Consider the following 27337-nt stretch of genomic DNA (forward strand, 5'->3'; position numbering starts at 1 on the left):
CATATGGGAACCAAGGGCATCACTGCAGCCTTAGGCCCAAAATATACAAACAAAAGTGAATTGGGAGGAGCAAACTGGCGGAATGTGACTTCATTACCTGAAGCTGAAATTGGACAATTAACCCCTGATATGCGATTAGACCGAACTTATATCTGAAAAAATCGTGACTTTTATCTATCTTGGGTGTAGCCTCAGCCAGGCTCTTGCACTGCCCAAGGTGTGTCCTTTGAAGGACTTAAATAAATATCTACTTTATTATTTTAACTCTGTCTAGCCTCTGTTCTAGGTAGCCTCTCCAAGGCAGCATCCCCAGCCCAGCCCAAGGAAGAGCACAGGATGCTCTCCCAGCACAGTGAGGAGCACAGGATGCTCTCCCAGCCCCAGGAGGAGCACAGGATGCTGTGCCCAGCACACTGAGGAGCACAGGATGCTCTCCCAGCACAGTGAGGAGCACAGGATGCTGTCCCAGCCCAAAGAGGAGCACAGGATGTTCTCCCAGCACAGTGAGGAGCACAGGATGCTGTGCCCAGCACAGTGAGGAGCACAGGATGCTCTCCCAGCACAGTGAGGAACACAGGATGCTGTGCCCAGCACAGTGAGGAGCACAGGATGTTCTCCCAGCACAGTGAGGAGCACAGGATGCTGTCCCAGCCCCAGGAGGAGCACAGGATGCTCTCCCAGCACACTGAGGAGCACAGGATGCTCTCCCAGCACAGTGAGGAGCACAGGATGCTCTCTCAGCACACTGAGGAGTTTCTCCCCCAGCTCCCAAAGCCCTTTGTCCCCCCTGACCAGCCACACACAGTGGTGAGGACAGGCCCATCAGCCAGAAGCCCCTTGAGCTGCATTCCCATTCCTTCCTAACCTAACACTCCAAACCTCTCTCACACTCCTCCATTTCTCCCTTAATTACTCCAAGTAATTTTATTAATATACTTTGCAGCGCCATTAACTATTACCTGAGGCTTAGCTTTAAATATGATGAGACTACATAATCTTAATGGCACTAATTAATAGTGCCATGGCTTTACAATTTCACAGATCTGACCAACAAAGCATTTCAAGTGTGGTTAGGGGGGAATTTTTTGGTTGGTAATTTTTGTTGGTAAAGTAATGCCCCTGACAAACAAGAGCAGAAAAGTGGGAGTTATAAAAGCAGAGAATTAAACGAAAATCAAAGTAACTCCCCCAGGAATTAAGAAAACATGAAAGTTTGTCCAACACACTCAAGCTGTGGTCACCAATTCAGAGATACAGGAGGGACTGGAAGGGCAGGGGTAATTCCATTTTTTTTGGAATTTTTTTTTTAATTTTTGTGGTTTAATTTTTGTGTTCTAAGCATTTGTTTTAATTTTTGTGTTCTAAGCACTGAAGCAATCGCCAAGCTCTCTCTTGATATTGCTTTGGTGGCCAAAGGCTCATGACCAATGGGACAGGGTGGTAAAAGCTTCAGGAGCTGCAGAACTGCACATTGCATCAGCCAGAAAACAGAAGGTGGACAACCAAAACAGAGAGAGAGAGAGACCTTGTTCCTTCAGTGGCATATTTAATATTTAATCCTCATGGCACACCCTGTCAGAGGAGAAAGGCTAAAGCTGTGTGTCCTCAGCAGAGGTTCTGCCAAAATGTTCAAATTGATGACTCTTGTGGCTAACCTGTCAAAAAACCTGGCACCAGAAATTTGCACTGGGGGTTTTTATTTCTGGATTTTATGTTGTCTGTCCTCCTCTCTCTCAGTTGAGCAGGAAGTTTAACAAAAAAACTCCAAATTTGCTTTATTCCCAACTCCCAAAATTCAGCAACTCATCAATCAAAGAGAAACACAAACTGCAGGTGCTGCTGGTGTGGTTTCCAGAGGCTCTGAGCAAACAGCACCACCCAGAAAATCATCCTGGGAACAGAAGTACAGCAGTCAAACTGCTCCAGAGATGCTATAAATTACATTGTCAGATGAAGAGCAATGTATTTCCTCTGCAGTAATACTGTAATTATCAAGAAAGTGCCCTGCCTTTGCCTGTGAGTGCTGTGTGCAGTAATTAATTTTCCTCTGCATGTTGATATTTGATAGTAATATGTAAATCACTGGGTATTTGTTACAGATATCTAATGAAATATATCTACTGTCACACTCTTGAAAGCATCTTAAAACAACATTAAGAAGTTGCATGAGCACAGAAATGCAGTGTCCTTATGTGTCTTTAAAGCAGGCTGCAAGTAAAAATCTGATTGTGCCAACACCTGAAATGCAGCCCTGTTTTTCCCATTATTTTATTCTTACAAACCCTCATTGCAGTCAAGAGGCTCAAAAGTTCCAGCCTGAGAGTCTAAAAATCCAAGTGCTCAATAATGGCAGGGAAATTCTGGTTCCCCTGGAGTGCTGGTGGGCCCAGAGAGGATGATGCAGCTTCTGCCAGGGCTACACAGAGCTGGGGAAAGAGCAGACACGAGTCTCACAGTGAGAAAATATCCCTTGTGAGAAAATATCCCATGCCTTTGAAGGAATCTCACCCCAGGCAGCACAGGCCAAATTCAAAATGTGCATTAATAAAGAGCAGTTTTCCTCCTTTCTTTCTACCATTCCCAAGTATAGATCAACTCCAGGTTTATGGGAAATATCCATGTCACCTTGGTTTTTTAAGATTTTCTAAGCCTTCTGATGCTGACATTCTTGTAGTGAACTTTCTCACACACTTTCTGTAAATAACTCATTGTTTTGCATTCTTTTATGGAGGAGGAGAAATTTGATGGACTGTTGGTTTGTCCAGTGTCATTGGAGAGGTGGCACTGTCACCCTCCAATCCACTGTCACTCTTGGAAAACTATAAATGTTGGAGTCAGAAAACAAACCTCCCTTTTTCCTTTACCTTGAGAACAGCGGTGTGAGCTTGTGTTCTTTTGTGTCCTATAGCAACACATCCACACCTGGGAACTAAAGAAGTGCTGTAGCTGGAGGGGAACATGGAACCATTATCTGGTAAAACTCCTCAGTTCAAGCACAGCTTGAGCCTTGCCATGTCCCTCAGCCTTGTCCATCACCACTTTTTCCTCAATAATAACATTGATGCACAATTAACCCTTCCATCCACCACTTCAGCCCTAGAGACCAGCAATAAAGCTGCTTCAGAGGTGATTTCCCAGCTCCTGCAGTTGTGGTGTCAATGGTAGGTTGAGGGGAAAAAACACAACAAATTGACTGAGATTTTTACTCAGGGATAACAGCATCCCTGGGCCCCAAAACAACTCCTCAGTGTCTGCTTAGGGTGCCTGGGCCCCAAAACAACTCCTCACTGTCTCCTTAGGGTGCCTGGACCCTAAAACAACCCCTCACTGTCTCCGTAGGGTACCTGGACCCTAAAACAACCCCTCACTGTCTCCTTAGGGTGCCTGGGCCCCAGAACAACCCCTCACTGTCTCCTTGGGGTGCCTGGGCCCCAAAACAACCCTTCACTGTCTCCTTTTGGTACCTGGGCACTGCTCTCCAGCCATTCCTAGCAAGAGGAAAACCATCCACACCCTGACCCCAGCACCCATTGCTGCACCTGCGCTTAACTGCAGTGGAATTACCCCCGAAATCTAAAATAAAACATAAATACATTGTTTTCTTACACAATAAACTCTTGTAAGTGTTCCACATTTGAATATTTAGGCAGAAGAATGCTATAATAATCACATCAAGTGTGTATCCTTGACTTCTGCAGAGGCCACATGAACTCCAGAGTGAAAAATACTTTCAGAGAAATGATTGTAATTTTGTCTCAATAAAGGCTGCAGGAAGATTCCATTGGGGATTTATTCCACCAGAAGAGAAAATTATTTTTCAGGGAGAAAAAAAAAAAGGAAAAATATGTAACTTTTTTTCTTTTTTAACAACATACAGCTTAATTGGAAATACAGAAAAAAAATTAGGACAAAAAAGCCCAGGGAAGTTTAAGGCAAAAACTCTTTAGCAGCTTTGCATACTTGAGCATGAAGCAGAGGCAAATCAACTGATAATCTTCTCTGCTAAATTTATACAAGAGACAGAATATTCTCTAGAGAATTTGTTTCTTAAAAAGAAAAAAAACTTAGCATTTTACTTGACCAAAATTATTCCCTATTTGAATAATCATGCTTATCCACCTCCAGACTTAGTATTCTTTTTATGGTGATTTACAGAGTGGCTCTGCCATAAGTGCTGCACAACACTCCCAAGGTCTAAAGAAGTTAATGGTGTGCTGGAAATGCTTGATAAAGAATTTTTACTGTCTTTGCCACTTGACAAAATCGAGTAATAAGCATAATAAATAGATGTATTAGGCGTTAATGCTATGAAAGCTTTCCTAAATCTTTCTGTCCATCTTCCTCGCACTTATTCTGTGTGGGACATGAGATTTCTCTGTCTTTAAAAGTAAAGCTCAAATTATCTCCTGTTAACCTTTTTCCTAGAAATGCCATCTGTTAATAATAATTTAAAAAAAAACTTTAAAACTCCATTCCAGCACACGGGGACTACAGCTCCACTTTTTTCTATCCTAAAGACCATTGATGTCTTTTTGGGCTACCTAAAAACAGAGGTCAGATAGAATAAAGGAAACAGTTCTATTTATTGAAGGACCTTCAGGTGCATTTCAGGCAGATGAAACCTCCCTAGGTCCATCCAGTGTAGTTGGAGAAGTAACAATTTCATCCTCCAATCCATGGTCACTTTTAAAATTCTATAAATATCGAAGTCCAAAAATAAAAATCCCCTTTTTTACCTTAGACATCTCAGTATGTAAGTGTTGTTCACTTTGTGTCGTATTGGGACAGTGCAGCCTCCCCCAGCTCCTGGCACACTCCCACAGGGGCACCCCAAGACAACCAACACAGCCGCTCCAATAAAGATAAGGGAATAACCAGGATGTTTTTAAGGAGGCACCATTTACGTCATTGATATTACAGACTTATCCCAGTATGACATCATTGACAGGCATGAAAAATGCGTATTTTATGATTTAATATTTTTGCAAATATTAAAATGAATATTATATGTGTTATGTTAGAAAGTTATTCTGTGTTAATTTTCTTAAGTAGTGTGTTAAATATAGTTTTAGGTTATATCATAATGTTAAAATAGAAACTGTGTATGTGGGATACTTTTTTTAAAGAAAGGACTCGCAGCAAAATAGCAGCCACAGGACACCTGAATCTTTCAGAGAAAGAGAATTTATTGCTCCATTATCAGGAGAAATGAACTTCTTCCCATCTTGCTCAGTCATGAAGACACAGTCAGGATTCAGAGGAAGAAGCTGACACTGACCAGACATAATCCTGTGTTTGAATGTATGAGGTGTATGAATATGCAACAGGCTGCTGTTTTTAAGGGTTAATCCTCTGTTAATGTGGGTACTTTTTGGGCTTATTTTGCCCAGAAGAGGTACCCAGATGTCCATAACTCTGTTTCTATTGTCTCGTATTGTCCTAATCCAAATTGTCCAAATTTTTATTACTCTAATTATATTACTACTTTATAACCATTTTATTACTATGAAACTTTTAAAGTTTTAAAAAGAAGTGATTGGCATTTTTCACAATGGGGGCTGAACCACAGCAGAAATGCAAGCCTTAAAACCTGAGCCCAAGACTCGGCTGGAAAAGCTGTAAAACCCTTGACTGCTTTGTGACAGGCTGACCTGGGCTGAATTTCCCCCTTTTGAAGAATTTCCCTGTTGAGTTTTCCCTGCAAAGGCTTTGCTTTGCACTAAAATTCATTCAGACATACAAGTCCTTTTGATGTGTCAGGACCCACTGAACATTAATAACCCGATTACAGCGCAGAGAGCTCTTGATAAATTCCCCTCAGACAGCAAGATTTGCTTGTTCTGAAGTGTTTACTTCCACCCAAACCAGTATTTCAACCAGGAGCTCTCACTGTGTAATGGGGGGAAGTCCCTGTGCCCCTCTCTGCTGTGTGGCTGCACAATTCCCATCTCCTCTCCTCCTCTGACTTGGTGATCCCACTAATTTTGGAAAGCATCACATCCAAAAGCACCGGAGCCATCCCCAGGTGCACAGAGGCCATCCCATGTTTGTCAATACTCAACTCTAACATCTGCCATTTGCTCCCACCCTCCTTGCCAGAGCCAGTCACCTTTTCTCTTTATTGCACATTTCCAATTTGCTGGCTGTTGCTAAATTGAATAGCTGATGCTAGATTTGCTTTTGTCACAAGGTTGCTACAGACCTTGACTTTTCTCACTACAGAAAATGACTTTGTGTCAGCCCTTAGTGGTTGTTTATTATGGAGACCTCATAGTGCCGCCCAGTATGGATGTCTTTGATTTTGAAAGAAAATCAAAACAGGCACATGAAGTGTTCTGGGAATGAGGGCAGTGATGAGGAGGCAGAAAAGGACTACATCATTAACTCACTTTGGCTATAAACTCAGCAGAGCCCAATCTCAGCATTATTAGAGTCTGTTTCAATTTTAAAGTTCAAGTCTAAAAGGAGATGAGATTAACCATTCACAGGCTGCAATCACTGCTACAAATTCCTCTCTCACAGCTCCAAAAACTGGGTGTAAAACCAGACATTTCACAAGTCAGCTAAAAAATATCACCTACAGCTCCCCTGCTTGATAATTCTTCAACCTGACTGAGAGGCACAGCAGCTGCACAACTGCACATCCCTCTAAATGCCAGCTTAACAGGGAAAAATGCCTGACTGCTCCCTGCAAGCTCTCCTTGCTCCAAAGCTTCCCTCCTCTCCCCAGCCTATCCTCAGCATCTTTTCCCACCCCTATTTTACAGTTTCCACTAGAAATATACTCAGTGGCACAGCAATCCAACAGCAGGAGGAAGAAGAGCACCCCAAAGCCCAAGCTGCTGAAATCCTTCTCTTACCCAGAGGGACAGCACTCACTGCTCAGATTCTTTGCAGAAAGAGAAGCATCAATTAAAGCACTGATTTTAACAGAGTCACTGGTTTAACAGAGTTGAACACACCTTGCTCATGGTCAGTGATGGATTCATACACTGAAGTGTGGTGGGGTTCAGTTAATTCCCTTCTCAGAGGCTGGTTTGGGGCTGAACAAATAGATAATACAGGTCTTACAAATATCTGTTCTGTAAAATACCTGTAAAATAGATATTACAGATATCTAATTGATAGATTGATAATTACAGATGGTTTTGTTATTGCTGAGCAGGGCTTGCACAGAGCCAAGGCCTTTCCTATGGCCATGCTGGGGAGGGGCTGGAAGGGACACAGCCAGGGCAGGTGACCACAAGGGACCCCAGGGATGCTCCAGACTATGTACATCATACTCTGTAAACAAACTGGGGGAAGAAGGAAGAAGAGGGGGGTATTTAGTCACCACTGAGTGTGCTGGAGCCCCGCTGCCCTGGATGGGGATGGCTGAACAGCTGCCCAGCCATGGGAAGCAGGGAATGAGCTCCTTGCTGGCTTTGTGTGCACACCTTTGCTTTCAAAAATGAGAAATGCTAACAGAGTTGAACACACCTTGCTCATGGTCAGTGATGGATTCATACACTGAAGTGTGCTGGTCTCAGCTGGGGTGGAGTTAATTCCCTTCCCAGAGGCTGGTTTTGCACTGAACAAATAGATAATACAGATATTACAAATATCTGTTCTGTAAAATATCTGTAAAAATAGATAGCACAGATATCTGTTGACAGGTTGATAATTACAGATATTTCTGTTATGGCAGAGCAGGGCTTGCACAGAGCCAAGGCCTTTCCTGCTTCTCCTATGGCCATGCTGGGGAGGGGCTGGAAGGGACACAGCCAGGGCAGGTGACCACAAGGGACCCCAGGGATGCTCCAGACTGTGTACATCATACTCTGTAAACAAACTGGGGGAAGAAGAAAGAAGAGGGGGGTATTTAGAGTCACTCCTGAGTGTGCTGGAGCCCCGCTGCCCTGGATGGGGATGGCTGAACAGCTGCCCAGCCATGGGGAGCAGGGAATGAGCTCTGTGTGTACACCTTTGCTTTCCCCATTAAACTGCCTTTAGTTACATCAGAAGCTGTCACTGTTCCATTCTGAGTTTCTCCCCTTCCCCACTGGTGGCTGAGTGAGCATCTGTGTGGGCCTGGATTGTTCTGTGGGGTTAAATCATGACAAGAAGCCCTGGAACACTGGAAGGGCTGGCAGACATTCTCTTTATGCAGCACACAAGGTAAACCCACGTTTCTGAGGCAGGAAAAAACCTCCCTTAAGTCATTTAGCTGCTTTGCAGTGATGATCACACAGATCTGCAGCTACACACACTGCATGCAAAAAGAAATTCAATAGTGCTTGCTACAGAGAGAGAAGGGTGTTGGAACAGCTCAGGGTTTTTGAGTCTGTACATATATAAATAAAAGATTAACTCCAACTTTAAACAAGAGATTAAAAGGACATTCTGCACCATTAGCATAGCGCTCACAAATCTATAATGGGATAAAACAGATTATAATTACTTTATGTTCATAGTTTTAAATGAAAGAGAGGGTTTGATAGCAGATAACAAAAAACAAGGTTATGAAGTTTCTAGGCAAGAGGGAAAGAAACAAATCCCTACTGTGAAAAATGCGTATTTTATGATTGGCTTTTTGCAAATATTAAAATGAATATTATATGTGTTGTGTTAGAAAGTAATGCTGTGTTAATTTTCTTAAGTAGGGTGCTAAATATAGTTTTAGGTTATAACATAATGTTAAAATAGAAACTATGTATGTGGGATATTTTTTTAAAGAAAGGACTCGCAGCAAGATAGCCACAGGACACCTGAATCTTTCAGAGAAAGAGAATTTATTGGCCCATTATGAGAAGAAACAAACTTCTTCCTGCCTTGCTTAGGCTTGAAGGTGCTGTTAGGATTAAGAGGAAGAAGTTGACGATGTCCAGACAGAATCCTGTGTCTGAACGGAATTTATACATCATGTATGAGGTGTATGAATATGTAACAGGCTATTGCTTTTAAGGGCTCATCCTCTGTTAACATGTGTCCTTTTTTGGGCTTATTTTGCCCAGAAAAAGGTACTCAGACTGTCCCTAACTCTGTTTCTCTTGTCTCATATTGTCCTAAATCCAAATTGCCCAAATTATTATTACTTTAATTATATTACTATTTTATAACTATTTTATGACTATTAAACTTTTAAAATTTTAAAAACAAGTGATTGGTGTTTTTCACACTACCAAATAACCATAAGCAGACACAATATACCATTTCACTCAGATAACAGAAATGCTGCATGTGATGAGGATGAGAACATTCACCCCAAAGCTCTGAGAGCACCCACAGCCCGTGGGGCACAGCCTGCAGCCCCCAGTGCCCCCCAGCTGCATGCAGGAGCCATCCCAGCAGCCCTGGCAGCCCCAGGAAGGTTTCCCCTGGATCCCTGCCACCGCTGCTCCTCAACAATGCTGGCATTGAGCAGCTGGGGCTGGGAACACAGCCCTGCCTGTCTGGGCAGCCTGCAGGGGAACACTGGGGCTCTCACAGCCCACCCCAGCCAGATGCAGCCCCCAGCCCCAGCCAGCAACTGCACCCACAACATCTGCACACTGCAGCCCTCCAGGGCACCTCTGCCTTTCCCTTCCTGGGCTCACTGCATTTTAAGGCAATTAGACGTGTTTAATTTGGTTTTAAATGTTTAACATTCACCTATTTGTTACCCTGAAACTTATTCTGCCTTTGCAGAGGAGATGTTACTGTAAATGGGTAAAGACAGGGATATGCACACACACAAATTGTACAGGTTGTGGATTTTTGTAGCCTCATAGAATCACAGAATGTCCTGAGCTGGGAGGGACCCCCAGGGTCACCCAGGGCAGCCCCAGCCCTGCACAGACACCCCAACAGCCCCACCCTGGGCACCCCTGGCAGCCCCTGGAGCTCTGGCAGCCTCGGGGCCGTGCCCATTCCCTGGGGAGCCTGGGCAGTGCCAGCACCCTCTGGGGAAGAGCCTTGCCCTGGTATCCAGCCTGAGCCTCCCTGGCACAGCTCCAGCCATGCCCTGAGTCCTGTCACTGTCACAGAGAGCAGAGATTGGTGCTGCCCCTCAGGAGGAGCTGCAGACCCTGGTGGAATCTGAGCTCAGGCTCCTCTCCCCCGGCTGAAACAGACAAGTGACTTCAGCCACTCCTCGTGTAGCCCCTCCAGACCCTTCACTCTTTTTAATTTTCACATTCCAGCAAGAAGGGAATGTCTCCTGCATGAGCCAAGAGAACAAACAGGGTGCCAGAGCCCCAGGACTGCTGTGGCTAAGCCCCCACCCACACTGTATGGCAGAATAAACAGAGTGAGACGGTATCTCAAAGCACAGGAAAAAGGTGACACCAGAAATTAAACTGCTCCTGCAGAGGTCAAGCACGTGAGAAGCCATGAGATTGGACTGATTTTCTTTCCGTTTTTTTTTCCCTTCAGAATAATGTGCTGCTGGTGGTGTATTTGTATTTTGGTGGCAGAGAAAAGGCTGCAGCACTGCCTGTACCAGGCAGTGAGCAAACACTGCTGAACCTGCCCTGAAGATCCTACAACATCAAAAAACTCTGCTTTATTGAAGAGAAAACAAATGCACACTTCACTTTTCTCTTTTAGCAACCTCAGGGTTCAGGATGCCAAGTGTAATAACATCAGTTGACACTTCCACAAGAACACATGGTGAGGAGAGAAGAGATTTCAAGGGGAAGAAAAAAAAAAGCACCTCAAAACCCTGAACCAAATATTGTGACTTCTCCCACGCTCCAGCAATGCTTGTGACATTTCCCAATGTGAAACCAAGCTGACATCTCCAGCCCACCCAGAACAGCCTCGACTCTTCCTTCCCTGCAGAGGAAGGAAAACGGTTTTTTTTCCTCTTCTTTTCTTCCTTTCTCAGCACATATGTTCAAGATAAACATCTGAGGCTGTGAAGAAGCACCAACTTTTCAGTGTTAGTGGCTGCACAGCACATCATCTGGAGTTATGGGATGGGGCTGGTTAAAGATGACATTGCAGGGAGCCAACAAAGTGCTACCTGATCTCTTCTCAGCAGTCCCAGGAAGAGATTTACTCTCTCTGGGCAGCCCATGGCAACAAACTTCATTTTTATTCCAGAAAACAGATGTAGGATTTATATTCCAGGAGACCTGTACACATCTATGCTAATTGTGCAACAGCACAATATTTTCTTGAGCAGTTTAGCAAACTCTCTGATAAAGGGTAAGGAAAATTGGGGATTTTCTGGTACTTTGGCTGCAACAAAAACACAGCAAAAGTCATTTACTACTGATATTGTGGCTGCATCTGAGGTAATGAAGGCTGCTTGTTGCAGACATCTTTTATGGAAAATCCTTTCCTTAGGATTTTTCCTCCTGAGAAGCTGAGAGGCCTCAGGAACAAAATGTAAACAATGGTTATCTGCTGTTGTGGAATGCAACAGGTGCATCTGGGATTGGTCTCATGTTGGTTGTTTCTAATTAATGGCCAATCACAGCCCAGTTGGCTCAGGCTCTCTGTCCAAGCCACAAACCTTTGTTATCATTCTTTTCCTATTCTATTCTTAGCTAGCCTTCTGATGAACCTTTTTTTTTCTATTCTTTTAGTATAGTTTTAATGTAATATAGATCATAAAATAATAAATCAAGCCACCTGAAACATGGAGTCAGATCCTCATCTCATCCCCAATCTGAAAACCCCTGTGAACAAGGTCACAGCTGCTGAACGTGAATTTAGGGTTTACAGGCACACAGGAAATTCTGTGAGGGCATCTATGGATGCCAATACAGCCAAGCCAGGGTGGAGATCAAACCTAGCTGGCTTGCTGCCATCAGAAACACAGCTCACTGCTGCTGGGGTGCTGGAGATGGCCCTGCAAACTGGCTGTGACAGCTGGAAAATCCTAAGGAGACATTTAGTGGGTTTATTAAGGTGCAATATGGTTTTACTTTCATTCCTTTGCAAACATGTAAGTCAGGAATTTGTAACAATTTGCTATTGTTACAACCAAACTTTCAGCTTTTATTCTGGAGAGCAACCGTTCATGCTGAGGACTGTGACATATTGACAAAGCCTAAATTCTGAGAGAGCCTTGGGCCCACCTTGCTGCAGTCAGTGTCATGCAAGAGCCCCAGTGTAATGGAAAAAAAGCTGAATTTTTTCAACAGAATCTTCCTCTGAGTTGTACTGTGTGGATGGATATCACAGCTTTGTCTGTGCAGGAGCTGCTCATCAGAAAACATTCCTTCCATCAACACAAAAGGCTGAAATCAGGAGTGCTCAAAGTTCTCCTCTCAGGGCCAGAAAAAAACCTTACACTGGAGATGTTTAACAGGCAGCAATGAGACACTCAGGAATTGGATATCATCTGTTATTTCTCACAAACATGGCACTTAAAGTCAATTAAAACAAGCTCCTACCAACTCCCTGCACCCCCTGCTGTCATTCCAAACATCCCTAAGGTCCCTCAGCAGAACCTGTTAAAAAAAATAAACCCCCCAACCTGAGCAGTTGACACACAGACCACAGGCATAAAAAGTAACACTCTGAAAGAACAATCAATATAATTTCCCATTAGTTGTCTTCACAGATTTGTCATTTGGGCTTTTCCTTAGCAGCCTTGAGGGGAAAATGAGAGATGTGTGTGAATGCACAGGAACTACAAAAAGTCTCTTAAAGGCATTTAGAGCTGCTATTGCAATCATTTCCTTTCAACAGATGAATGAGCTGAGGACATTAGGCATGAAGAAAACTAATTTTCAATAGAATGCCACCTATACATAATGTTCCAGCTGGGTGGGTAACCTCTGGAGCTGTGGGGGCTGCCCAGGAGGCTCCAAGAGAAGTTTCCACAGCAGAGCTGGTGGCACCTCACCCTGCCAAGGGATGTGGTAAGGGATGGGCTCCATCTGCAGCAGGGGCCAGGTCTGACCCTCTGAGGGCTCTGAGCTGTGCTTCAGCCCCAGAGATCCCACAGGATCCCTTCCTCAACATGAAACCCTGCCCTGCTGCTGATGCCTTAGCATCTAGCTTTTATATTTTTCAGATCCTGCAATTCTTTAGGGTATAACTCTAAACTCCATATCCAGTGATAGATCATGGTCTTCACATTTTGGGCAGACACAACAATTCTTGTCATGAGAATCAAGGACACCTCATTGCCCTGAGAGATGGAAAAAAAAGTGAATTGGAGGGCCAAATAAAGTAAATTACTTCATTACCTGCAGCTGTAATTGGAGGATTAATCCCTGATATGTAAATAGACCAAACCTGTATGAAAAACTGATCACAGTGCATCTTGGAGGTTTTTCACTGCCCAAGGTGTACCTATTGAAGGCCTTTAATAAATACCCACTCTTTATCCTCTTAATTCTGCCCAGCCTCTGCTGTAGGCAGCCACTCCAAGGCATCACTGCATACAGGGATTGCCCTGCAAACCCCAGCCACACAAGAGCTCCCACCACCAATTGCTCTTGGCCAAGTGATGCTCTTACAGAACATCTCAGGCATGGCACTAAATAAAAACCCTAATTCCAAGCCCTTAGAGTTTTTATTTAAACCCTAATTAAGGGTTTAAATAAAAAAAAAAAAAAAACAGAGCAGAGGCAGAGCCTGGTTTAGTAACTCAAACCACAGAGCCCAGGGTGCCATCTGGGGCCTGTCCAGCAGCTCAGTTTGACAGGAAAATGCTCCCAACACAGTTTATTCCTCACACACCTCCCAGACCACTTCATATCTGGGATTGTTTTGGCCCAGGGGAGAAATATCCCAGCTCACGTTGACCCTGCATGGCAGGGAATACTGAATGCATCCTCTTCACTACACAGCCAGAGACATTTCTGACAGTACCCATTCATCCTGAGGTTTTTTTCTCCTTCCTAACTCTTCCTTGACAAATGATAAAAGCCTCTCAAACTACCTCTGCTAAGCACTATATACACATAAAATCTGTGCTGTTGGGCTTCTCCCGTGGCTCTGAGCTCCCAGGTCCTCATTACAGAGTCAGGCAAGGGCTTTCAAGAGCTGTAATTGCTGCCTAACTGAACAAAACCCACCCTGAGCACAGAGGCAGAGCCTGCTCTAGGAAATGGTCAAAAAGAACTGAGTGGGAAAAAATAAAAAAGAGCAGATTAACTTAAGTAATGGCAGTTTCCTGAATTACTCGATGCTTGGAATGCTTAAAATATAATCGAGAACAGGGAATTTCTTTAGCATCTGCAGAATTTCTTTCAGTGGCACACAGGTTTTCATCCCATTCAACCAGCTCCCACCAGCAACACTCTGGGGTCAAAGACTGATGATCACACCCTGGTTTAGGGTTAAAAACAAGGTTATAAACCCTGTTTATTCGGGGTTGTAAACCTGAATTAGCAGGGGAATTATTAAAAGGAAATCAGAAGTGAAATATTTTGAAAGATAGATCAAATATGTATGATATGATATCAAATATGCTTTAAATTAGAATTAAGCTAACAGTGTAGGTCTACATTAGCTTCATCCCAAGCAGGTATTATTTCTCCACAATAAAAAGGAGATGCACCCCTATGAAGCTGAATAAAACCCCCCCAGAAGCCAATCCCTATTATCTTTCTCCTTTAGGCTTTGTTTTGAGCAGCGAGTTTCTTTTAACATCCTTCAAGACAAAGCATCATCACTCTGAGCAGGGGAAGAACAAAGCAGCTCCTTTTATCTACATCTCCATTTCTGAGTAAATATTGCATCACTGCTCTCCCCAGGAAACACCTTTCATCTTTTAGGGGTGGGGAAGGGCTGATGTGGTCATGAGAGGAGCAGAGCTGCAAGGGCACCCTCCTTGCCCATGATAAAAGCCTGTGCAGGGACCCTCCTGTCACCCTGTCCCTGCTCACAGAGCTGCTGAGGGCAGCAAGAAGGGACTGATGCTTTGGATTTGAGCTTTTCTATTTTCCATATATTTGTAACCCTGCAGTTCTTTAGTGTGTAACTCTAAACCCCACACTCAGTGTGAGCTGCTGCTTTCCCAGTTTGGGCAGACACAACAATTCCTCTCCAGGCCTGGCAATCAAGGACACCTCACTGCCTCAGGGCCCAGAGAGGGAAACAAAAGTGAGCTGGGGGAGCAAACCTGGGGTAAATGACTTCATTACCTGGAGCTGGAATTGGAAGATTAACCCCCAATATGCAAATGGACCAAACTTATAAAGGTGTGAAAACACATAACCTGTGGTCCATTTTTTGGGTGTAGCCCCTGGGAAGCTCCATCAATGTACCTGAAGGCCCTTCAATAAATATTACTGCTTTTTATTCCCTTAATGTGAAAAGTGGATATTATATGGCTCTACACTATATATACATATAGTATACTATATGTATATACATATACATATTTACTATATGTATTATGTTGTATTGATTAGTAGTGCTGTATTAATATCTTAATAGTATGGTAAATGTAGTTTTGCAGTTAAAATGTAACTTCTGTAGTTAAAATAGAAACTTTGTATGTGGGATATTTTTTTAAAGAGAGGAATGAGGTACTCCCACTGAGATAGCAGCCACAGGACACCTCAATCTTGCAGAGAAAGAGAATTTATTGCTCTCTTATCAGAAGAAACGAACTTCTTCCTGACTCACGCAGCCCTGAAGATGCTGTCAGGATTCAGAGGAAGAAGCTGACACTGACCAGACAGAATCCTGTGTTTGAATGGAATTTCTGCATCATGGATGAGGTGTATGAATATGCAACAGGCTGTTGCTTTTAAGGGTTAATCCTTTGTTAACGTGGGTCCTTTTTCAGGTTTATTTTGCCCAGAAAGAGGTACCCGCATGACCATAACTCTTTGTTTTTATTGTCTCATATTGTCCTAATCCAAATTGTCCAAATTAATATTACTCTAATTATATTACTATTTTTAGAACCATTTTATTACTATTAAACTTTTAAAATTTTAAAAACAAGTGATTGGCATTTTTCACACTTAACTTTGTCTGACCTCTGTGTTTAGGCAGCCCCAAAAGACATCAGGCTCAATAGTAAAGTTTCTTTTTTCCCTTTCCCCCTGAGATAACACCAAAGCAGAGTGCAGAAAATCCCGGTGTGTGTGTGGCTGGGTGCCATCTGCTCCCCTTTCCAGAGGAAGAGCCATGATATTTATATCCCCCAGAGTACCCACATTAGCTGTGCATAAAGACTCTGCTCCTCCTGCACTGCTCTGCACAGCAATATAATGGCTGCAGAACAGATGGGGAAAACAATACAAGGATATTATTAGGACAAACCCACATTTTAAGGAATGGTTCTGCTCCTTATATAATTACACCAAAGCAGGGAGGGGTTTCTAGAGTGCTGCAGCCCCTGGAAATTTAAAAATTCCATAGAAACAATCTTAAGGTTCATTTATTGTAGAACAAGAATGTTTACTCTTAAAATGTTCCACACCTGTATTCTGAATTTTTAAAAAAGGGAAATTCAGGAAAACAGCAGTAGTTTTTGTGGGCTTTTTCAAGAATTAATCCATCACAAAGCAAAAAAGGTCATGGAAAATAAAGTGAGCCTGCTCTGATGGTGGTCTGCTCTTGCATCAGTCCATGACTAATTCCACAGCACCCACCTGCCTCTGTTTCCATGTCAAATGCTTAGTCTGGTACTTCTGCCCCCTCCCTCCCACTCTGAGCCTCTTCTGATACTCCGTCCCAGAAGGAAAACATCTTGGTTCTGCAATTCCCTCCTTAATTCTGCTACTCCATGATGACAGAAAGGTACATCCTAGATACTGTGAATCTTGGCAGCTGCATAAAGGGAATAACTCTGCACCAGTGACAGCTCAGATGACGAGATATTTGCTAAGCCTAGGGAATGTCTTTGCTCTCTCCCAATCACTTCTCATTCTATAAGAGAAAAAAAAAAAAAATATATATATATATATATATATATAGCCCAGTCTCAGACTGGGAAAAGTTACAGCCCATCCTTACTGGTCATCAGCAGCTTTCAAATAATTCATGCAGAAAATTACTTAAAACACATCCCAGAAATGCATCTGTTTCTTATTTAAAATAAAGTTCAATTGCCATTTTTGAAAAAGCTTTTATCTTCAGGAAATATGGAGGCTTCCACGCTCAGTCATTTGCAGCTCATTTGAACATTAATGGAAAGAAGTGTTCCTCCACTTCAAACTATTTCCTCAGTCAATTAGACAAATCCTCTAAGTGGAGGTGGTGAAGCAGTTCATGTCCAGGAGCTTAATTAGTGCTGAATTCCCAGACTTGCATCCAGCTCACCCATTGCAACAGCTCCTGGGACAGTGCAGGAAGGGCCCTGGGGACAGTTGGGGACACCATGGGTCAGGACAGCCAGCACAGCAGCTGGGACAGAGCAGCAGTGCTACAAGGGGATGCAGGATCCATCAGAAGGGAAAAGCAAATCCAAAACTGATGATTCAGCAAAGATCCTGCCTTCTGATGGTCATTGAGAAAACTCTCCCAGCAAATTTTCAGTGTAACAGCTCTGCCCTGTGCTCCTGCTGAATTCCCACTGGATCTGCAAACGATTCCTGCTCAGCTCCCCTGCAATTTCAATGCCACCGTCACCTGCACATTTGTTCGTCCAGGTTAGCTGCTCTGTCCCTGTGAGAGTCTGTCCGAATTTTCCCTCATCTGCCTCACGATCGTCATTTGAGGACCACTGAAGAGAAAACCCCTCCTGTCTGAAAATCTCTGGCTCTGAAGGAGAAAGTTACACATGCCAAAGGCCCTCAGATCTGAGCACAGTACTAAGTTATTGTTTTCACAGGTGTTGTTTGCTGTACACTGAGCCCAAAGAAGGGGACACCGTGCCCTTTTTGCAACAACAGCCTTGGGAGCTGTCCCACCTCTCGGCCTGGCTGGACTTCTCCTAAGTTTCAGGTGGTCTCTCACAGAAGACCCTCACCTGTTTTACACCCACCATGACAGACAGACTGAGATGTAAGGAGCCTCTCCATCAAGGACTGAGACATGGAACCCCCATGTGCAAAGGCCCCTCTGCTCCTTCCAAGCACTGGCACTGAAACCCCCAGCCCGGGGCAGGTCTGTGGAGGAGGCAAGCTGACCAAAGCGAGATGTTTGCCTGCAGGTTGTGACCGCTGGACCAAGAAGACAATGGCTCTCACTTAGTGCTGAGAACATGGACTACCTGTTACATCTATTCCTTATTGTATCTGTTTCCCCCTCCTCACAATTTCCAATAGAGTTATCATAATAAAAGCCTCTGAGTTAGCTAGGGATTTTGAGATCTCCCCAGCGTAACAGGTGGATCCTCGACTGGACTGGACCAAAGGACTTCGTCTCTACATTTGGTAGCTATACCCCCCTCTTTCTGTCTCTCTTTCTCTATCTTTTCTCTCCCTTAATCCCTCTATCGCATTTTTCCGTGGTCACTCAATAAAGATGCATTTGTTTTGATTATCACTGCAAACCCCCTTGTACTGTGTCTGTTTTTTGCACCCTGAGATCAATCCCCAAACCATCACAAACCCCGTTCATAAGGACAGATTGTGACAGTCCCTGACTGTGACACTCCTAATTATGACTGCTGGCACCTCCCAGCACCACCAGAGCAGCCCAGAGCTGGCTGGGGAGCCCAGGAGCAGTGGGAACAAGGGCAGAAGCAGAGCAGCTCTACACTGACACAGCAAGAACTGCATTTTACACTCTGTGAAGCTGCACTTCCAATGTGGAAAGCACTGAGAGATTCCTAAAAATAATGAGGGTCTCTTGGGAAGAAAGAAGTTTGAGCAATATTTATAGAGAAACTCAGCTGGAGGAAAAAAAAAAGAGCAGCCCTTACTGCACAGTATTACAGCAAAAACTAAGTGACTTCCTTAATAAAAGGTTCATCTAAAGCAAATTGGTCTCATCCCTTGTTTCCACTTTCTCCTAACCTCCAAGTGAGTGCAAGTCTTGAGAGCAATTGATAATTACCATCTTAAGACAAAATAGTTCTCTGAGTTTCTCTGAAAAGGCAGATTGCAGGTTAAATACAGCTAAAAAAAGAATATTATTTCTGAAGCCTCTTTTACGTGCTCATATTTATAAATTATGGAGAAAGTGACTCCACTGCTTTTTGTGGTCACACACCTGACAAGGCCTGTGGCAGATGGAGAGGAACCACTTGAGCAGGTTTCTTCTACATCCTCGCACAGGATTGAACTCTCACATGGATAAAATCCAAAGATATAAACATCCAGACCCTGGTCCTCAGAGTCACCTGGGATTCCAACAGGATGCTACATCTATATTAATGATGTAGGCCCATTTCTGCAGCTTCTGGGCACATCAAGTCCTTTTATTAATTGGCTTGGATCCTTGGACAAGAGAGAAGTTGTGTTCCTTCAGGGAATCTGCAAATAAATCACAAGACCCACGGCTCAGATTTGGCAGGATAAGCAGGTGCCTGAACACAGCACATCTCCAACAGATCCAAGAGGCCTTCAGCAGGTCAGAGAAAGAATTTTATAGATAAGATACAATAAACAAGAACGAAAATGAGAACTGAAGAGTTCTGACTCCTTCTTCAACAGCCAGACTGGGAAAAGAGACTTTCTAACACATCTCAGGGTCACTGGGAGCAGCAGAAGTCCCAAGAGAGAGGAGCCACATGAACCCAAGAACCATCTTCAGGGTGTCAGAACACAGGTAAAAGCATCCCAAAGAGATATAACAACTGAAACCAGCCCAAAAGCATCCACTATAATTTTTTTTTTCTGTGTAAGAGCTCATATTTCTGTTTTGTTTATTATCAGAAAGGATAATAAACAAAAGGAGTACAATATATTTCCTATCCCATAAAATACACATATAATTTTTGTGGTAATAAGACCCAGGAGAGGCATAAATATTCCCAAGGGTTTCTGCAGTTCAGGAGAACACTGTAAAACAGTTTGATAACTTGGAGATTACATTTCCCTCTATTCACCACACACACACACACTTATAAAAGCCTGCCAAGGGGAACATTATTGATGCTTTATAACTATGAGCCAATAAACCTCATGAATTTCATTTATTTGAAGACTGCAATAGAAGCAGAAAGATAAGCAGCATCCTTAAATTTAGGATCATTAATTTAATCCCCACCCCCTAACAGACACAGCAAACTCTCTATGCTAAATCTTTTCATGGTTCTTTTCCCAGTGCAAGCAAAACCAGTAAATGCCATTTGGGAAGGAACATTACAAGCCTGTTGAGCAGAGTACCCCTCCTGAATTACCCACAGCAAGTGGCAGTGAGATGTTTCTTGTGGCAGAGCTTGTGTTTTGCTCCCAGGAATAATTCCAGGCTAGGATAGAGAGGAGAGGGGTGGTGATGGGAGAGGAGCAGCAGGAAAGATGGGGCTGGGCTGCTGTTTTCAGGTGTTTGAGGAACAAACCAGAGTCCTGGGGGTCCTGCTCAGGTCTCATGTCCTTCATTCCAGCCAATGAGAGGATCCAGCAGCTCTTTTCCTTGGGAAGCTCTGGCACACAGAACTGTCACCCTGATTTTTTAAGATTTTCTAAGCCTTCTGATGTTTACATTCTTGTAACGAACTTTCTCACACACTTTCTGTAAATAACTTATTCCTTTGCATTCTTTTATAAAAGAAAAAAAAAATTGATAGACTGTTAGTTTGTCCAGTGTCATTGGAGAGGTGGCACTGTCACCTTCCAGTCCACTGTCACTTTTAGAAAACTATAAATATTAAAGTCAGAAAATAAACTTCCCTTTTTCCACCTTGAGAACAGCAGTGTGTGCTTGTGTTTCATGTCCTATAGTGACCCAGTACCAAATGAGGATTTGAGTGGGTTGCAGAGCAAGTTCAGGACTAAGAGCTTCTCCTCCCCTCTCTAAAGTTCTTACAAAGCTGAGGGAGGATTCACACAGCAGCAGCACAGCCAGGGTATTCTGTTTAAGAATCATGAGATCAAATAATCAGTATTTCTGAGATGCTGTAATCAAACACAACCCACCCCAGCCACCCTGCCTTGGTCACCTGGCTGATCTGTGGCACCACAGTTGCCATGTGCAAAACACAGCAGTGCTGATAAAACTGCTCTGCCTGCAAAGGAAAGGCAGATAAAATCCTTTAAACAGTTAAAGGTTTCAACAGAGAAGAAATAAGATGCCATGGAAGTGCCAAAAATCTATCAAAGGCAGGTTAGCTCTCATCAGTGGTGCTAAATAGGTATAAATGGACATGTTCAGCCAGGCAGAGACAGCCCTGTGGGGAGCTCAGGCAGGGAGGAGCTCCCCTTCCAGATGGGATAAGCTCAGCATCTGTTTTGTTCTCGGCCTTGAATGCTTAAATGCATCTCAAAAAAACCTCTCCAGTCTGCCTGAGACAGACAGAAGGACAGAATGACATGTCACATCTAACAGCACATCTGGGTAAGAGTCATACAGAACTGACATTCCTTCACAATTTGGACACTGCCCCCTGTTTGTCCTTGCACATTTTCAATCCAAACCTCTGGTTTATAAAACCAACTGCTTAGTTATCCAAGTTCCTCGTGAAGCATCTCTACTCAATCCTGGTGCAAAATTTAATGAGCCCCTTGACTCCTGATCCTGCTGTTTTAAAATTTGAGGGCAACGTTTCTGACCTGTGAATCACCAATTATCTGCCCTGCCCAGCAAAATTTAAAAAAAAAAAAAAAAGAAAAAAGAAATGACAGCTGCTGGGTCTGAAGCATCCCCGTATCCCAGCTGCTGCTGCATGGTGCAGCATTCCAGAAAGTGGAATGCTACCTGTGGCAGCTCTGCCAGGACACAGGTAAAGTTCATTTATATCTGGAATTATCCTCCAAAATCTCTCTCTGTGTTCTTGCTGCATACAAATGCACCTGCAACAGTTATAGGATCACAGAAGACACTTATTTGTTCAAAATTAATCCACAAAATGTTAAACAATTCCCTTTCCCTACAATGACTAGCCAAAAGCAAAAACCATGCCTCACCCAAAATCCCAGGGCATCTCAGGAAATCTGATCCTGAAAAACAGATTTTGAATCAGATTTGTTGGGGGAATTCTGCTGTTCTTTGGGTGCAGCTTTCCAGGGACTTGCATTCTGCCTCTCCAAAGCAGACTAAACAATACAAGAAAGCCATTTTTTAATTTAAATACACACCCTTAAAAACAGAACTGAAGCTCACACACCAAGATTTCACACAAATACAAGTGTTTGACACTGAAGTATCTCAAAAGAGAAAGATAAATTGGCTGGGCCAGATGCTTAAATCAGGAACTGAAGTCTGATACTGCATGTGGGTACCTGTCTTGTGTTTCCCTCTTTAAATGCCCCTGTGTGAAAACAATCTAGCTAATAAATAGAGAGCAGAAATCAATTCAACCTTTGGACAACTAACACTGCATTACCCAACCCTAATGTTGCCTTTAATTCCTTTTAAAAAAATTTATGATTATTCAAGCAAATAAGACTAAAACTATACACATGAAACACACAAAATTATGCCTTATTCTCAAAATAAATTATTCACTTGCTTAAGCCAGCACCTATTCAAATGTATTTCCTTGAGGCAAAACATCTCTTCTCTAGTACCATCACTCTCTTTGAGAGCAACATTCATCTTATTTCTCTCTTTTGTAAAGGAGGTTTGATGGGAAGGCAAGAACATACCTTAAACCTTCATTTCACTTCCTGCCTCTCCCCCATTGTCACTTGTCACCTTTTTCCACCCATCATTGTGCAAACCCAGGGCACAGGGAATATTTCTGTGTCTGCTCTGGGGTGTCCTGATCCCCAGGGCAGCACTGACTTTGACCCTCATTCATGGAGAAGTTTCCTGGACTTCAAGATAGACTGGAACCCACAAAAGTGTGCAATAGATTATAGAGAGCAGTGTAGGTGTATCACTTGGTGAGAAATTGAGGTTTTGGGATTTTTAGTATGTTGTGGATGGAAGCAAGATGGAGGGCACAGGGTGTCATCCTGGGTTTCTTCTTCATGCTGCTTCTTCCTCCTTCTCCGTGGGTTTGGTGGCATTTTGTAATTGGGCAGAAAAGTCCCCATTGCAGCTCTGTGGGATCAGTTATAAGGGGAAATAATCCAGGTGTCAGTTCTTAATTGGATAGTTTAGTCTTAAAAGACCTTGGAACAAGAGATCATTGGCCATTTTTGTGGTGCTTTTCCAGCGTGCTGAGCCTGGTGCGGACAGCGTGCAAAACTTTTGATAAGATAACAATAAACAAGAACCTGAAGACTGAAAAAATCCAGTGCATCTCTCTTTCCTGACACAGAACCACCCCAGGAGGGTCTCCCCCAACAGGGGAGCCCCCAGGGAGGGTCCAGCCTGTGGCCCAGAAATCAATAAATCAATACATCACCGTGGGGCTCAGCCCTGGAAGCAGCCTGGGATTGTGGAGTGTTGGTCAGCTGGATGCCAGCCATGTGGTATTTGGGGTCCCTGGCCCAGCTCCAATGGGAACAAAACAATTTATGGTCAGATTTGGGCTCCCTTTGACCATCCTGTAGCACAGATGTGCCTCTTTTACCTTTCATCATGAGATATTTTAAGATTCAATGGCTTTAAACTTCCATTATCTAACTGACCTCAAGGGCCAACTTCATACCATGAATATTGCTCGTCACAAGTGATTGTGCTTTACCCTCAAGCTGTAAAATAAACAAAAGTTGTGGAAGTTAAGTCTGTGGTGAGGCACCTTGACACAAACCCCACCAAAATTATGGACAAGCAAAACTGACATCCAGCATCACCTACATCTCCCTGGGGATAAATGGGTCTTGCACCTGGATTATCTCTTTAGGACTGACCACATAACATAAAAGTAGTTTGTGACCTGGGGATCCATGAAAGCAGATTTTCTTTAATTTAAGGGAATGAAAACTGGTATTTTATGGAAAAGCTCAGAAATGCAAAACTGACAAAGCTGACCCATGAAGAGAACAGCGCCCAAGCCCATCTCCTGGCTGCGTTCACCAGGATAAAACACAAATGTTCTCCAGCATTCCTGGAACCTGATGAAAATGCCAAAAAAAACCCTGAGACACCTCACAGCAAGGCTGGAGGGGGAAATACTGGAAGATTTCTACACATCTGGAGCTAAGTGGTAGACAACAGTCTGCAGAAGGTGCAAATTTCATCTTCCCAGCTATTCATCACCTCAGAAGACACTTGCTTTGAGCAGAGAGACATATTGCAAATTTGTTACTGATGCCTCTTGAAAAACATTTCAGGATGGTGTCATTTTCCAAAAATGAGATTAAATAAAGGTCATGTTATCTGCACTCAATGCAAAACACATTTTACATGGACAACTTGTGGCTGCTGCATGTATTCAAAACGTTTCAAAAATTACAGAAACTTCAATAAAATAAAATCAAAACAAATCTTATCTTCTTCCTTGTCAGGACCATCAGCTATTTCAATTCCTATTCATTTTTCTGTAGGAAGATCAATGGTGTGGTTTACAGTACTATTTAAGATTTGAGTTCTTCAGAGAGTTTATATGGATTAAGTTCCTACTACCTGTAGTAAGAATTGCAATTACGAGGTTGCAAAACACAAAGATGAACCCAATTTATCATTACTTTAACATTTATCACAAATCACAACACCACAAAAGCAAATAAACATGTTCAAAAAAGCCAGGGAAAACCCAATCCTACAACAAGTATTAGATACTCTACACATAAGGAGAGAAAGCAACTTATTTTCATTAATTGGGACTTTATCAGGTTTTTAAAATACAACACCAAGGAAAAAAAAATCTTGTTGACCTCTAAATTGAGAGGTTATTTGGATGGCAACTGAAATTTTAAATCCCAGGCTGTTCTGCCAAAGAATGCTCAGTCTGTTTCACACCTGAATGTCTTTTTTTTTTTTGCCATTCTTGATGCTCACACAATAAAGAAGGCTTTTTCTCCGAAAAGTCAGAAATAATTGCTAACAAATAGCTTCAGACATAGTGTTCATGGAGTTTGATTTATTAGTTTTCTTACATTAAACTAACTTCTGGATCTTTAAGGCTTTCACACACCCGAAGACACACATTTTTAGTATAATATCACAATAAACACATACTTATTTCAGGCCCTCTTAAAACCAATCCTTCACTAAAGCTTGAGGCACAACATCTGAATTAAAAGCATCAGCTCACCTTATTTCAAAAATATCTTGAAATTTAAAAAAAAAAGCTTAGAGAAAGCCCAGGTTTGATGCCTCTGGGAGCCCACAACGATAGTGATGCCCAGACAATGTCTTTTTCTTGATCAAGTGGTAAAATCTGCATTAAAGCAAATCTGCATTAAACCTCCTCAGTGCCTGCAGCACTCAGCAGGACCGTGTTGGGTTCTTTAATCCCAAAGTGCAGCTCCTCAACTCCTTCCTGCTCTAATGAGACACCTGAAGGTGCATCCTCAGTCTCTGAATTGTCATCTCTCCCCACCACTGGAGCAACACAAGGAGGTTAAAATAGAAGGGGCTGCCTTGGGTGGCAACCACAGAGCTGTGGGTTATCACCTCAGGGTTTAGTGCAGCTCTCTTGGCTGTAAAGTGGGCAGGGAAAAATGCTGGGAGTGCTCATGGAAAGGATTTACCCTGCACAGGTCAGTGAAATTCCAATATTAAAGGCAAAACCCCCAACCCTGCTGCCATCCAGGTCAAGGTGGTTTGCTGCCTACAAGGATGCAGGTTCAACAGGAGAACTTCTCCACTGAAAGCATTTGATAACACAAAGTTTTGGCTGGATCAGAGAATCACAGAAAGGTCTGGGTTCAAAGGGACCTTAAAGATCATCTTGTTCCAAGCCCCTGCCATGAGCAGGGACACCTTCCACCATCCCAGGCTGCTCCAAGCCCTGTCCAACCTGGCCTTGGACACTTGGTCACCATCACAGTGACCATCACCTCACCTGTACACTCCACATCACTTTAGAGAACCCCCAGGAACAGTGTGCTCTGTCCTGGAAATAAGTCTGGATACAGCTGAAAATACAGCCTAGAAACAGCTGAAATATCAGCTGTGTGTTTCAGGCATTTGTTCTGACCTAATTATTTCTAAATAAGCCCAGAGGGGGTTGGGGCATTTCCCCCCTCCCTTCTCTCCAGGTAATACTGGAAATGCTCAGCTCCATTTCTCAGCCAGTGATTTCAATAACTCTCCTCAAAACATCAGTAACAGATAACTGAGAGATGGGATGATCAAGTGCCTGAGTATTTATTCTCTGGTGTTTTTTCCAGCAGAGATTTCAAATGACAAATCACTGATTGCTGGAGACCTCTGGGGGAGTTGTTTTTTTTCCAGCAACAGGACAGAATTGCAGGGATTTGTTCCTTGAGCTTTTATTGCAGCATCAGCCTCATGACATGGCTGAGACAACAGAAAGATCTCACAACCAGCAACAGCCAAAGATGTCTTTGTTACAGAACATTTAAAAAACTTTCTAGCCAATGGAATATTGCTAAAGGTTACAGACAATCATTCTAGCCAATTACTAAAAGTGCACATACACCTGCTGCACACAATGCTTGCTTATATGCCTGTTAACAATACATCATTATTGTACCATTACCATTATTATATTATTATTACCAATACCATTTCCATTATTTTATTTTTATTTTTATTATACACAATACTTCATTATTAAGCTTAAAACCTTCTCCTATCTTGCTAAGCACATTTTTCTGCAGTCTTAAGGTCTATCTTAGCCAAGCCTAAAACTCAAGCTATTGTTTCATGTCCTTGCTTGCTGTACTATTGTAAATTTTTCTACTTTCAGAGTCTGCAACTACAGCTCATTCTCTGTTTCTCTGCTTTTTCTGTTTCTAAGACCTACTTTTCTAACTTTCTAAAAATCTTCTTGCCTTTACCATTTCCTACAGAGGTCAGTGCACAGATGGGTCCATCTGCAAGGCACATCCCTGGGCACACCAAGTGCAGAGGATTTGAGAGATGGATGCAGCCAGAAATGCTCAGGCAGGTATTTCCCTGTGGCTGGAACTCCTTACCTGGCACACCAAGTCACAGGGGGATGCTGGTGAAGCTTTTAATCATTCAGGAATAAAACTGCTTCTTAATATTGAAATTACTTTCCTTGTTCTTACTCTAAATAAAACCTCTGTTAATGCTCAGCTTTTATCAGGAGTTGTTACACATCCCAAAGATTCCATGAGACCAGCCGAGACTTGGTAAAATCTTTGGGGTTTTTTTAATCTAGATCAAGTCTCCCACCTCATCCCAAAAGTCATAGTTCAAGAAGCCACAAAATTAATCAGCTCCTGTTCTTGATTCATTTCCAGTAATTGCTTGTAAAAGCACCTTGTTAGCCCAGGGGCTGCTCTGGCTCAGCAGCCTGCAGGACTGGCCATGGCACAGGGACACAAAGGGCAGCTCCTGCCCTCAAAAGCATCAGGAA

General features: G+C 43.0%; 1 protein-coding gene across 6 annotated transcripts in view; it reads right to left on the reverse strand.

Annotated features, from left to right (window-relative positions):
• The window catches only part of PTPRT (protein tyrosine phosphatase receptor type T), a 477440-nt gene that overhangs the window by 419792 nt on the left and 30311 nt on the right, over nucleotides 1–27337 (reverse strand). The window lies entirely within an intron of this gene.

This window comes from Melozone crissalis, unplaced genomic scaffold (genome assembly GCF_028551555.1).
Source record: "Melozone crissalis strain CALT ecotype California unplaced genomic scaffold, PUWL_Pcris_2 ptg000017l_1, whole genome shotgun sequence".
In the NCBI taxonomy this organism is placed as follows: Eukaryota; Metazoa; Chordata; class Aves; order Passeriformes; family Passerellidae; genus Melozone; species Melozone crissalis.